At 37.8% G+C, this 15,293-nt stretch overlaps 1 protein-coding gene across 5 annotated transcripts in view; it reads right to left on the bottom strand.

The window, feature by feature from the left end:
- The window catches only part of kcnk12 (potassium channel, subfamily K, member 12), a 51,997-nt gene that overhangs the window by 21,344 nt on the left and 15,360 nt on the right, over positions 1-15,293 (bottom strand). The window lies entirely within an intron of this gene.

The following is a 15,293-nucleotide window of genomic DNA, read 5'->3' as shown; positions in this document are numbered from 1 at the left end:
AATTTACTTTGCTTTTTAATTCCTGCCTGAACCTTTTCATGTATAACTTTTTTCTGTATTATTTACTTCACCACAGAATCATTTTTATCAGTGATTTCTGTAACCTTCGTATAATTATATACAACGGGGAACTTCAGGATTCCCTTTCCGAAGTGTTTAAATGGTTCTTTGTTCTGTATTTGAATGAGAGAGCACAAACTGTGTTCAAACACGGGTGTTCACACAGCCTTTGAGTGGAAACGCTCACCCGCACCCCAACGAGAGCACACAGAGACGCGAGTTTTGAACTGAGGAAGTCATGCGGCGTTCCAACAGTAGAGGCAATTGCTGGACACCATTCAAAGCTTAACAAACGGAGACGCTGCGCTAGAAAGGAGGTTTAGACTGCATTTGAACAAAAGCTCACTATGGCATTTAAAAGAGCGAGATAAACCGCAGAATCCAATGTGCATCAGCCACAATTAAGTCTCTTGTGTCGTGAAAGTCGACTGCACAGTTTTATTTGTATTAATTCATCTGTACTGTTGCTGAAAAACAACTATACAACTCAAATCAAAAAGTGCTGAACTTTTAGTCTTTAGTTTTTGAGGCACAAAAACTACAATTCCCTAAAAGTGCTGAACTTTTAGTCTTTAGTTTTTGAGGCACAAAAACTACAATTCCCACCATTCTCTGGCGGCACTAGAAAAGATGACTTTACTAGAATGGCTGCGGAAACGGAGGAAACCCTGACACTGCATCTTTCCATTAGGGATGACTGCAACAAAATGATCTAACCTCGCCATTCACTACTGCTTAACTAACAGAGATGCTTCTCCTGTATTAGATATTTCCCTCTTAGTGGTCATATGGTCTGAACTCAGTCTGGTTTGTCTGAGGGTCTCATTTTACACACAACAGTACAGAGGCCAGCTCAACGTCTCAGCCGTTCCTCCTTGATTTATTGTCGAGAAAGCGAGCGCCGCTGCCCCTCCCTCTGCATTTATTTCCTTATCGACTCAGACTTGTTTTCATAGTTTGCTGCAGACAATATACTGTTGTTTGTGCAATATGCAGTGAGAGGATTACTCAGATATTTCAGTACATCATGGAAGAGTGGCTGACTGACACAGCTTTTATCTTAGCTGTAGAAGTCAAGTTATGAATCCCAGACACTGCAAAAGATCATGTCCTTTATTCATGCAGTTGAAGTCTAGTGCATATTACAAAACAGAATCATGATTTAGGGCTTTTTACAAAGATCCAGATTATCTTGTATAATGCATAAATATATAGGTCATACAGGTATTTTATGTATATAAGAGCCATTGTTTGAATAATAAAATTTAATATTAAAGTTAGAAATGCATGAATACGATTAAGGTTTAGATTTTAGATTTTAAAGTGTTTGGATTTATATCTATATTTGTTATACTCCCCTATGTTTATTCTGTAATGGTTAGCTCCGTTTTATTATTGGACTGCTTCGGCGCCTTTGGTTTAGCCCTTTGTAAGAACGAAAGAAAGACGGAGCTACACAGTTTTTTGACCGGAGTTTTATTTCTGTTTATTGTACAAGAACATTCAGTAATCATTGATATTTGAACGAAGACCCGAGTCAATTCTTTGCCCGAGGAAAACACAGATTATTGCTACTACAATGTATACAGTCTGCATGCTAGAGAAATAGCAAAAGTAGTGCAGTGAAACGCGACTTTATGCTTTTATCATTCCTTTTGAAATCTTATTTTCAGAAAAATTCTTGAAACAAGACAATATTTTTAGAGAAATTTTGACAAAAGTGTAGGGTCAGTTAAATAAATAAATACATAAATAAATAAATATATGTATTATTTATTAAATATATAATTATTTATTTATCTATTTTATCTTTTTAAGCAAGGATGCATTACAGTCAAAAGTGACTGTAAAGACATTTATAATGTCACAAAAGATTTTTATTTTAAATAAATGCATTTCTTTTTAACTTTTTATTCATCAAATAACCCTGAATATATCCTGAAATGTACTCGTGTACTAATGTCAAAAATACTCATTATGAATATGTTTTTTTTTTCTAATCCATTGGAGTATGTTACAGTATTTCTCAAATCTAATCAAAAGAAGATCCATATCCCAGTGTCCCTAATGGACAATTATTACAAAATAATACAAAAGACACACACATTATACTTAACAAAACACACTTTTTTTTAATATGAGAGTTTCTCAATAGATGTATGTGTGCATCAGGCGAACCAACACTGAGTGAGGGCCCCAGGCATATCATTAATCAGTGAGGCCCTATATATATATATATTCTTTATCTTAAGCAATCAGTAGAGTAATGCACATTTAAATTACACTCTAAAAAACTGGGTTAAAAATGGACAAACCCACAAATTGGGTTGTTTGAATGGGTCCATTCAATGGGTTCAAACAACCCAATTTCTGAGTTTGTCCATTTTCAACCTAACTTGGGTTGTTTTTAACCCCGCATTTTTTAGAGTGTAGGCTTATTTAATTAGGCTGCTTAAATATATAGGCATAAAGCTTGTGCAAAGCACCAACAAAATAATTATAAATGTGTCAGACATTTTATTTGTTTATTATCAAACTAGTATTTTAACTTCCTCAAAGGGTAAGTGCCGGCCTCGCCTGCCCTATTGCGACGCCTCTGACAATGAGTGAGATGCAGAGCCTGCTAAAAGACCTGCTGCTCTGCACTATTGTATTTTGTCAGAGAAGCCCATTTTTTGACTGCTTTGTATTTTATACACAAAAACTGCTGTTTAAACAAAGATGCGGTAAAACTGCACAAAGCACAACACTTTACCCGAGCAAACACACCTGCCCCTCTGGGCGTTTTCTAAAGGCTGAACAAAAACACATATCTGCACAAAATCTTTTATATGACTCAATGAGCACAGCATACAAAACCTATCAAGCGTTAGAGAGCCAATTACAGTCATTCATACTCTGATAGCGCTCAGGACACACTCCAGAAATCCTGCTCTTTCCCAGTAGGAGTGGAGAGCACTCGAGCTACTGCGCTGTTCATAAATTAAGAAGAGCCGGAGATATTTTGCAGACGTTAGCACAGAGACATGGTTCAGTTAAACTGAGAGTGAAACAGAGAGAGGGAGTGTCCGGAAAAGGTCAAAGCTAATGGCTAATACCACACATATAGATCTTGCATTTAAGAAAAAAAAGTGTCTATCCATCACCAGTTAATTCGTAATATAGATAACCACTGACCCTTTCAGATGATGTCATGGTGGTGCATTTGACTTTCAGAAATGTTCTTAGGACATCTTAAGCTTATCCTGGCGGAGAATCTCCCACTAGGACAAGAAGAGGGGACCAAACACATTTATCTGATAAATAATAGATAATAATAGAAAAGCATGCACTAATAAGTTGGCAGAACTAAAAGAAAACTTCACTGACGTAATCAGTTGCATCAGGTTTTGTTAATTACAATTTAATTAAAATAATGATTAAGATGACTCATGCATTTTGATTGGATTAACATCATTATAACTCAAATATGTGACCCTGGAGCACAATAAGTCTAATGGGTATAACAGTGTATAATATAACCAGCAAAAAGACTATCACTATACATTTGCATATTCGCAACATGTTGTAAACCATCGGCCAAATCCGGTTTTCAAATCCGGTTTTCATTCGGATTGTAATTGTAATCTGATTTTCATTCACTTCATCTAGTCCAGGGGTTTTCAAACTTTTTGTGTGTGTGGACCACTATTTGTAATCAAAAAAAATTGCGGACCACCTCATAACACATAATAAAATGTGTCTACACACAGTCCAGCCTGAATTAATCCGCACCTCTAAATAGGCTTACTAGCACTAACACTATAACTAGTCCTCACATCAGTACAACAGGCTTGTTAAAGGAAAGTTTACTGCACACAACGGCTGCCACATATTTCATTTATTTATTTACTCAAACTGCTAAACTGCTGAAATCACGTGACATTGGCGATATGAATCTTTGATCGATTCACTGATTCACAACCGTTTGAATCTTTATATGAGGTTTGAAAACAAACGCGGAAGAGAAGACAATGCTGAACAAAGTTTTGGACCAAAATGTATTTTCACTGCTTCAAGAGACTCTAATTAACCCACTGATGTCTCATATGGACTACTTTGATGATGTTTTTATTCCCTTTCTGGACATGGACAGTAAAGTGTACATAGACTGCATATGCTCTGGGACTAAATATAAAACATCTTATATTTAGTAGTTTTGTGTATGGTGTGTTTTGGACGTAACATGCAATAAACCAATAAGAGTCTCATCTCCCATTCCCTTTAAAAAAAAGTTGCGCTCGCACCATGGAGGATTTGCTATTTTCATCTTGGAATTTGCAAACGGAAAGACTGAATGCTTCTCCAGAGAGGACATTTAAAAATGTTGCTGTGTGCTGCACGTCCCTGTGTTTGTAATAAGCAGTGTGTGTGTGTGTTGTGCACCTGCCTATAGGCTCATAATACTAACACACCTTTTAAATAACACAAAAAATACTGCACTATTGACTTTAGAGCAGGTTTGTGTTGGTCAATGTTCAGTCGTTTTCAGTTCCTCAAAATAGTAACACGCCAACAATGCTCCTGAACACACCTGGTTTTCAGACCAGACGCCCATGGGTGAATTAGATGCACCAGTACACTTGATATTTAAACAACATGGAGCTGGACATGAAAATAATATCTGCGTCGGGCTGAAACTAGCAGAAAACACTTGCCTGCGCCTGGCGTCACATTGCACCGGTGTATGACAGGACCCAAAGTGTCTCAAACTAAAATTCAAATTATCTTAACATAAAAGAGAAATAATATCTAAAAGATTCAATATCTAGAGAGATGTAATGCCATAAACTTCACAAACTTTAGGAAATCTAGGACTGGCACCGTACAAAATCCTGTAATAGTACAAAAAGAAAAAAATTCAGCCTTCCAGTTTTGTTTGCAGTTAGCATCAGACAGCCAGTAACTGGGCTGTGATTAACTTTGCACAGACTAGATATAAAAGGGCTTTGATTCTGTGAAGCACAGGCATCTAAATTTACACCGGCACATGGGAGGGAACACCATGTCCAAAATATGAAGAATAATGCTGATGCACTGCAGAGTTCTTACTCTCCTGACAGTTTTAAATTTGATGAAAAGATGCTAAAAGTTTCAATAATGCTCAGAAGTGCAGGATCCGCAGAGCTGCTGACCGCTTTAGTAATGACCCTGTACCGTATTACAGAAACGGGGCAAGTGCAGCCGGCAATACTGTGCTCTTACCACCAATTCAATCAAGGATTCATTTTTAACAGGGAAATCCACTTAGGTGAAAATTGCAAAAACAAGCCATCCTCCGGCACATGCACACACACACATGCACACTAGCACACCAAAAAGCTTAAGCCACTTTAGCAGTGACAGACTGAAGGTCATACAGGTTAATCAAGGCATTAAACCTCTGTATAATTGTCCCCTCAGTATTGTCCCCTCAGTTAGTGTAGTTTGTCTTTCTTCATTACCGAACTACAAGTTCTTCAAAAATATGAAGTGCTAGTTGTCGACATTTCACATTAAAAAACAACAACAACTCATTCACATAAGTATGATAATATGCATAGAATTTTGTTATCTGTGGAACACAAAAGTAGATATTTTAGGGATAAGGACAAGTAATAAGTCCCAATAAATCAGCACCCATATATGATTATCATAAATATAACATTGAATATGTAGTTATTATTGCATACTGTTTTATAATATACTACAATAGACTGAGGTGCAGAAATTTTCCACTGTAAATGGCCTCTTCTTCAAAGGGGACCTATTATGCCCTTTTTTAAGTCACCGTGATTTTACCAAGTAAGACCAAGTATTTTGTTGATCCTGAAACAACATTCCTGTGGGAAAATTGAGTCTTAACCTTATCCCTTATACACATAACCTCTCCGTGAAATCAGAGGGAAGTGATAGGTGAATTACACTGATAGAAGCACCTAACCCCGGGTTTAAGCCTAAACTTGACATAAAGTGTAAACTTCCCTCAAATCTGATTGGTTGATTGGAATGTTGTTCCAGGATCAACAAAGATGTTTTTTTGCCATATTAGCATCACCGGCTATTACATGGCAGATATATATTAAATATTTAACAACATAATATCCTAAATGCAATATAATGAAAACAAGAATTTTATCAAATTCAACAGACAAAAAAATGATAGAGAATACAATTCTGTAAAAGATTATTTAAATGTACTAAAAATTGTTTTTCTGGATCCTTAAATAAGTCCCTATGTGTTTGTCCTGATAAAAAGCGCTGTCTCAAAAGTACATGTTTTATAGACTGCTGGTACTGCAGTTTTAGGGAACATGAAGTCACCAAAGCAACCCTACAGTCTTCCTGACTATTCCTCAATAGGGTCAGGTTAGGGTCATTATAAACCGTATAACAAGAAAAAGATTATACAATTATTCCCATACATTTTTTGTAAAAATTGTACACTGAATGGTACATATTAGTAGCTTAAAACGTACATATCAGTACTTTAAGAGTGTGTATTAGTACCTTAAAGGTACATATTAGTACCTTTTCGGTTTTGTACCTTAGGATACTGCCCCAGTGACATCAATGTACCTTTTTTCTGACAGTGTATAGCGTTGCTAACGACTCAAGGTGTGAAACAGTGTAAGCATATTTTTTCTGCTCAACAATAATTGATTCTTTGACTGAACAGGTGCGATTCACCTTTATTCCGCAAAGTGGAAATGTCTGATACACAATGATGAAGTGACGTTGCACTCAAAGGGCCCTATCACACACCCGGTGCAATGCGACAAGGCGCAACGCAAGTGTTTTTTTGCTAGTGTCAGCCTGACGCAGTTCTCATTTTCACGTCGAGCTTAATTAGGAAATGCACTCGCGTCCATCTGTTCGCCCATGGGCGTGCTAGTCTGAAAACCAGATGTGTTCAGGAGCATTGCCGGCGCATTGCTATTTTGAGGAACTGAAACCGACTGAGGTTCCCAAAAAAAACTGCTCTAAAGACAATAGCGCAGTTTTTTATTTTTTATTTTAAGGGCCTATAGGTGGGTGCACAATGCGTGCACTCTGCTTATTTCACACACAGGGCACACATGTTTAAATATTAAAAAGAAAAGGATTAGGCTACTTTCTAGAGAAGCGTTCAGTCTTTCCACTCGCAAATTTCGCCATGTAAATAGTGAATCTGCCATGGTGCAAACACAACTGGCTTTTATAGGGAATGGGGTTACATTCATGCATTTAAAGGTGCACTATGCAACTTTCCGTCCACTGGAGGGGGCCTATTCTAAACAAAGGTGTAGTTTGATGATGCCAAGTTTGAGCGCAGTATCTTAGGACATGTGGTCTTCACATCACAGCCGGTGGAAAATAGGACTCGGGCAGAAATCACGTTCATGGATGTGATTATTACCGTTACTGTAGTGAAGCAGAGCAGGACCGAGTGTTGTGGGGCTGAGCACAGCTGCTGGAGCGATTGTTAAACAAACACACGGCTCATGAGCACTGGGGCTTTTATTATAACGGGACGGGACACAGTCGCCGGGCGTGCGCACTTCCGCTTTTTCCGGTCATGATTATAAGGTAAAGCAGCTCTGTTTATCATGATTATCACATCAATGGAAGCTACACACACTGGCTGTAGATGTTATGACTGACTCAGTTATGACGGACGATCATTGCCGTTGTTTATCGCTTGCGATAATATGTGAAATTCTGATTTCTTTTGACTTTATAATTATTTATTACTTGTACAAATTGTTATATGTTGATGTCATATGTTATATGTTTTTATGTCTGAAACCTTGTTAAATGTGCTGCTGCCTCTCTTGGCCGGGACACTCTTGGAAAAGAGATTTTTAATCTCAATGAGTCTTTTCTGGTTAAATAAAGGTATAATAATTAGATACATTGAAGTGTGTTTAAAATGATGTTATGACGTTACTCTGTGCGTTCGCTCGGCGCTGCTGTGACATGTTCACACTGCTAAGAGAGAAGCGCTTCTGCAGAATAAAACCGGGGGTAACGCCGATATGACGCGATTGACAGGAGACTCGCTCAAACGCTATGCTGAAACGTCCCGGTTCATTGGTTAAAATAGCAATTTTCTCACAATTTACAAATAGTTGGAAACATTTGAGATATTGTAAGTACTCAACTGAACAAAATATATAACACTGGCCTTGTGGTTTTTGGATATTTTACTGCAAACATACGACATAGTGCACCTTTAATGGTTAATGTTAGACTTTGGCTTGCTACTCAGAATATTAGCTCTGTGTAAAAATCAATCTCTTCTGACCTTTCTGATCAAACCAATGGATATTGAGGAGATGTGTGTTTCAGTTTCTGCACTGTAAAAAATGTCAGGCCTCTCCTATCGAACATTTTCTACAACCCCCCCAAAAAAAAAAAATTGGGACAGTATGGAATGTGCAAATAAAATAAAAAAGAAGTGATTTCTAAAATTACTTTGACTTGTATTTCATTGCAGACAATATGAACACTAAATATTTCAACATATGGTCAACTTCATGTCATTTGTAAATATGCATCCTTTCCTGTCATTCAGACCTGCAACACATTTCAAAAAAAGTTGGGACAGTAAAGCATTTACCACTTTGTAATGTTGCCATTCCTTTTCACAACACTTAAGACGTTTAGGGACTGAAGACACCAAGTGATGAAGTGTTTCAGGTGTAATTTTTTCCCATTCTTCCTGCAAACAAGTCTTAAGGTGGGCAACAGTACGGGGTCTTCATTGTCGCATTTTGCGCTTCAAAATGCGCCACACATTCTCTATTGGAGACAGGTCGGGACTGCAGGCAGGCCAGTCAAGTACCCGTACCCTCTTCCTCCGCAGCCAGGACTTTGTAATGTGTGCAGAATGTGGTTTTGCATTGTCTTGTTGAAATATGCATGGACGTCCCTGGAAAAGATATCTTCTTGAAGGCAGCATATTATGCTCCAAAATCTCTATGTACTTTTCAGCATTAATGGTGCCTTCACAGAAGTGCAAGTTACCTTTGCCAAAGGCACTGACACAACCCCATACCATGACAGACCCTGGCTTTTGGACTTGTTGCTGGTAACAGTCTGGATGATCCTTTTCTTCTTTGGTCCGGAGCACACGGCGTCCATTCCTCCCAAAAAAATACCTGAAATACTGATTCATCTGACCACAGTACACATTTCCACTGTGTGATGGTCCATCCCAGATCCCAGTATTGTGGTACTTGACAAAGGTTTGCCAAAGTAGTCCTGAGCCCATGTGGTGATATCGCTTATAGATGAATGACGATTCTTGATGCAGTGCCGCCTGAGGGATCGGAGATCACGTAGGGCTGGGCGATAAAACGATAACGATAATTATCACGATATAATTTTCCTCGATAAAACGATAACAACAGGTCGATAAATTCTCGATATAATGCTTATGCGCTTTGCGTAATGCTGCGCATGCGTATTGCAGACCGGGCTTCTGGGTGCTTCACGCGGTAATGTTTACAGTCAGTGGCTGACAGGCTTGGAGGATCGGAGATAAGTGGAGCGATAAAAATGAGCAATAGTGAGGAAAAGTCAGAGCTCACGGCCAGCTCGGAGGACACAGACATCGTTGACAAGTTAGTTCGCTCAACTTCAGTGGTTTGGAGATATTTTGGCGATCCCATCCGACATAAAACAGAGCGACGTGCGTGGACTGCTTATCATAGGTTTACGTTCACCACACGGAATTTAATTATTAAATTATCGTGCTTCTTCTAAGTTCTTCCATATAACATGCAGCCCAACACAGAGGTAAAGCTACATTAACTACATTCACACACAGGCTTATTACCTTGTTAGGTGTAGTGGGTGACTTATTTACAACAGGCTAACGTTACCAAACTATAATCACTAAAACATCGGACTTGTACATCGCTATCATAATTGTTTGTCTTTGGTGATGTATTAATGACTCCGCATCGCCTGTATCAAAAGAGAAATAATGTCATCTGGTGTTTAAAATTAATAAAATAGACTAGACAGCCCTTACTGGAGATCCACAAATACTGAACTTTGCTCTCTCCCGACCAGCCCACTGTCGGTGAGGTGTGTTTGTGTGTGTGTGTCGGTGAGATGCACGGTGGACCAATCCACTGTGAGGCAAGAGAAGGGGCCTCAAAATGTTTCTTAAAACGCTTTTTTTTTTTAACCGTTTGCGTTTTTAGTGTTTTACTTACACAATTATATTGAGCGTTTTTGTTCTATTTCAGCTGCGAAAATCGTTCACAGCAGAACCGCAACGCGTCTCACAGCAACGTGGGTAAATGAACGATTCAGTGTTTGAATGAATCGTTTGAATGAACGACTCAATGACTCGCTCATTAAGACGGCCACCTGCTGCCACCTACTGGTGGTTTAATTGGATCTTTAAACATACTTTCCAACATGTCTTATTTGTCTATTCAAAACTACAAATCTCAAAACATTATTTAATGCTGTTGTAATTTTTCAGTGTAAATTATTTAATTTGAATGGTAACAGCCCTTATAGTGTTTTATTTTAATTTAATGTATTGATCAAAATTACAAATATAAAATGAAACATGAAGCTTAGCCTATATTTAACAAGATTAAGGGAAAATGCCCTTTATAAAAGGTGAAAATATCACAAATTTCAAATGATTCAATAAAAATAAAAACCACAAATATGCAGATTTAAATATGTCAAAGCTGATTGAACACTGGTGAGAATATTGCTTCAGAATAAATTATATTTACAACACACACACACACACACACACACACACACACACACACACACACACACACTTTTCCGGACAAGCTAATTTTTTTACTTGGACAAGCTTGAACGATTTACTTGTTCGAAGGACAAGCACATGAACATGCTTAATTTCAAGCCCTATATAATGATATATTATTGATATATAGTGTTGAGTAAAAAAATGCTGACCACAGTTAAGATTTGAATAAATAAATCTAACTCAGTTTAAATAAATTGTTCACTTGTTTGTCATGTTTTGACAATAAAGGATAGTTTAAAACCACAGCTAACTGTCTGTTTTCTACATTTTTCACTCAGGAGCAAAAATATGCCTTTAAACTTTAAAGAAATAAAGATTTTACATTTATCGTGATATTTATCGATATCGACTGATATGGTAAATTATATCGTGATAATTTTTTTGGGCCATATCGCCCAGCCCTAAGATCACGGTTGTTCAGCTTAGGCTTGCGGCCTTGTCCTTTACGCACTGAAATTCCTCCAGATTCCTTGAATCTTGTAATTATGTTATGCACTGTTGAATGTGAAATATCCAAATCTCTTCCTATCTTTCTTTGAGGAACATTGTTTTTAAACATTTCAATAATTTTCTCTCGTATTTGTTGGCAAACTGGCGATCCTCGGCCCATCTTTGCTCCTAAAGGATTAGATCTTTCTTGGATGCTGCTTTTGTACCAAATCATAATTTCAATCACCTGTTGACATCACCTGTTTCTAATCACATCATTATTTAACCCTTTCACCTCATTACTAGCCCTAAATTGCTCCTGTCCCAACTTTTTTTGAAATGTGTTGCAGGTCTGAATGACAGGAAAGGATGCATATTTACAAATGACATGAAGTTGACCAGACAAAACATGAAATATTTTGCGTTCATATTGTGTGCAATGAAATACAAGTCAAAGTAAATTTAGAAATCACTACTTTCTTTTTTTATTTGCGTTTTCCAAACTGTCCCAACTTTTTCTGATTTTGGGTTGTAGTTACTGATCACATCTACATTTTTCAGTTGGCCAAATTGAATTTCTGTGATTTGATACAATTTCAATCACAAAAATTTAAATTGGCCAACTAAAAAAATTAGACCAGTCACTAGAAAATTTTCAATTGGAGACCTGATTTTTTTTTACAGTGTGCCGTAGTGTGAATTTAAGTAATAATTCAGGCAAAAAGCATAATTAGTGTGTATACATTTGGCGGAGGGACATTTATGAGGCTATATTGTGGTCTGGATAATGCTGTGACAGCAACAAATCTGTGGTTTTACTTAAATAATAGCTGTCATAGAGCATACTGTATATGATGTGCTGTGTGTGATTTATTCTCTGTGAGCGGGTGGGCTTGTGTGTGCAGACGCCATCCTCAAATGGGAACACTCTGCATTGAGATTTATTTTCAGTCTTTGTGTGTTTGCCAGGGTAGATCACGAACATGGATCAAGGGTGACAGAGGGGATGCAGGGTAGAGATAAATGTCCAAATGGGACAGGCATTTGTTCCTGACACTGATTTGTCACTGCGTGGGTGTTTGTGTCTATCAGCACTGGTCTGTGTGCACATGCATGTGTACTAAAGATGTTAGGCTGCAAATACAAAGACTGGAATGAATATCAGTTTTGTTCACTGGAAACAAGTTGTCAGTTTAGCATTCACATTAATCGCTCACAGGAAGAAAGATTGCAAATATGTTTGATTGCCGTGTGAAATGCTCTTAAAAAGTAAAAAGTTGCCCTAGCCTTTTCTTCTCTGTTGTGATGTATTTCTGAGCGAAACGGCTTCTCGATCAGAAAAAATGTAGAGCTGGACTAGATTTTGTCCAACAGGAATTGATTGGATGGTTGTGATTTGCTATTGGAGGATCTCTAGTGAGTGACAGGTTGCCCCGCCCTCATGCCAGTAAACGCATCATCAGAGAAGAGCTGCTGCAAGAGGGAAGGGAAGTTATTTTAATTCACGATTACGAGAACATATGAATAAAAATTAATAATAATAATAATAATAATAATAATGATGATGATGATTTAGTCATTTTAATAATACTGCAATAGAGATTGTCCATTTATTTTATTTTTATTTTATTTTAAAAATAACATTTTAATCCATATACTCATCCACTGTACAAAAGCCATTCTTACACGATAGACTAAATCAATGAAGGCTAAATTAATCAGATAAAATGAACAAACATTAACATAAACTAACATGAAACATCACACTGGGGGTGAACAGTCACATGACCACATTTAAGCCGCTTGTGTCCTTTTGCAATGACATGGATTTAATGAGTAAAATTGTATTACTATGAGAATAATAAATGGTAAGAAAATTGTCAGTATTTCCAGAAAATAACATAAGAATGCCCATGTCATATACAGGGCATGTAAATCTCCTCAAACCTGTCAAGAACATGTCATCACAAAAATGTAATTTTTACCCAAAAATCGAAAGAATATTGCGTGTGTGTGTGTGTGTGTGTGTGTGTGAGTGTCAACCTTTGACACTTCTGTAATCACATTTTGTCTCATTACATCTCATTTAGGATCTGTGCTGAGTACACACTAGTGAGAACAGCACACACGCCTTTTATGTGGCTACACACCCTCTTCCATTTTTAACTTTGACATTTTCCAGCCCTCTGTTTTTACAGAGTGACCCAGGAGATCAGAGGGAGGGAGAGAGAGAGAGAGAGAGAGAGAGAGAGAGAGAGAGAGAGAGAGAGAGAGAGAGGAGAGAGAGAGAGAGAGAGAGAGAGAGAGAGAGAGAGAGAGAGAGAGAGAGAGAGAGAGAGAGAGAGAGAGAGAGAGAAGGTGCTGCTCTCTGCTCCAGGATATCTGATGATAAGCAGAACTATAAACGAGTCTCGGATACCCTCAGAATAGCATACTACCATACAACTAGTACTATTTTTTGCAGCATGCAGCATGTTTATAATGCACAATATGCACATTTTCATGTGACATGTGCCAAATACAATAGAGCAAACTGAATTGCTGACTTGCACAATGACGAATAGAGAGATACATGGATACCGTATTTTTATAGGCCATTCCCATAGTTAGCATCACCCGATTCCCTTGACAAATTTCCAATAGAATTTTTTTAAATTAACACAACTTTTAAAAAGCTAAACATAGGATACAAACAAACTACATCAGTGTCACATGACTTAAACAATACCAACATTAACTTCCGCCCAAAATCTACATGCTGGAAAGTTTGCATGTGTGTGATTATAAACACAATGAGGCTGTTAAAGCGAACTAGTGCGTAGATGAGCTTATCTGTTCAGAGTATGACATTTAAAGGGGTCATGATATGCATTTTTTATGTTATTTTGATGTTTCTTGAGGCTCACTTATGTTAATAAAGTTTTTTGCAGAACCCCCCCCCCCCCCCCCCCCCCAAATCAAATATGTATGCAGAAAAACTATTATTTTGAACCTTGATTGTGACCCTCTTGTCTGAAAGGATCCGCTTTTTAAGTCACGGCTTCTTTAAAGGTGCACTATGTAGTATTTTTGCAGTAAAATATCCAAAAACCACTAGGCCGGTGTTATATATTTTGTTCAGTTGAGTACCTACAATATCCTAAATGTTTCCAACTATTTGTAAATTGTGAGAAAATTGCTATTTTAACTAAGGACCGGGACGTGTCAGCATAGCCTTTGAGGGAGTCGCCTGTCAATCGCGTCATATCTGCGTTACCCTCGGTTTCAGGTTTTATTCTGCAGAAGCGCTTTACTCTTAGCAGTGTGAACAAGTGAACGCACAGAGTAACGTCATAACATCACTTTCAACACGCTTAAATGTATATAATATGATAAACAAAGCTGCAATACCTCATAATCATAACCGGAAGAGCGGATCAGTGCAGGCGCCCGGCGAATGTGTCCTGTCCCGCGAGGTGGGTATTTGTTTAACAATCGCTCCAGCGGCCGTGCTCAGCTCCACAACACTCGGTCCTGCTCTGCTTCACTACAGTAACGTTAATAAACGCATCCATGAACGTGATTTCTGCCCGAGTCCTATTTTCCACCGGCTGTGAGGTGAAGACCACATGTCCCAAGATACTTCGCTCAAACTTTGCGTCATCAAACTACGCCTTTGTTTAGAATAGGCGCCCTCTAGTGGACGGAAAGCTGCATAGTGCACCTTTAAGGCTTGTCAGTAAACAGCAACTTTGTATCATCGTGGTTATTATGATTGGCTAATGAAATTGCATAAGAAACAGTATCAACGCCCAGTTGCACTCGAGTAATTGTTTTGAAACCATTATTATCCATATAAAAGATTAATTTACAGACAAAGCTTAGATTCTTTTAATTGACTTGTCGATTCTCACTTTTAAGAGATAAAAACTTTATATACAGTGCACTTTCAGATTTAAAACTTTGCAGGATGTTTTCATTCACTTAGAACTGTTACACACTACTTAAAAGATCA

Source organism: Pseudorasbora parva, chromosome 17 (assembly GCF_024679245.1).
Source record: "Pseudorasbora parva isolate DD20220531a chromosome 17, ASM2467924v1, whole genome shotgun sequence".
Lineage (NCBI taxonomy): Eukaryota > Metazoa > Chordata > Actinopteri > Cypriniformes > Gobionidae > Pseudorasbora > Pseudorasbora parva.
Note: the sequence above shows the minus strand (reverse complement) of the source record. Positions and strands in the feature narration are given on the sequence as shown.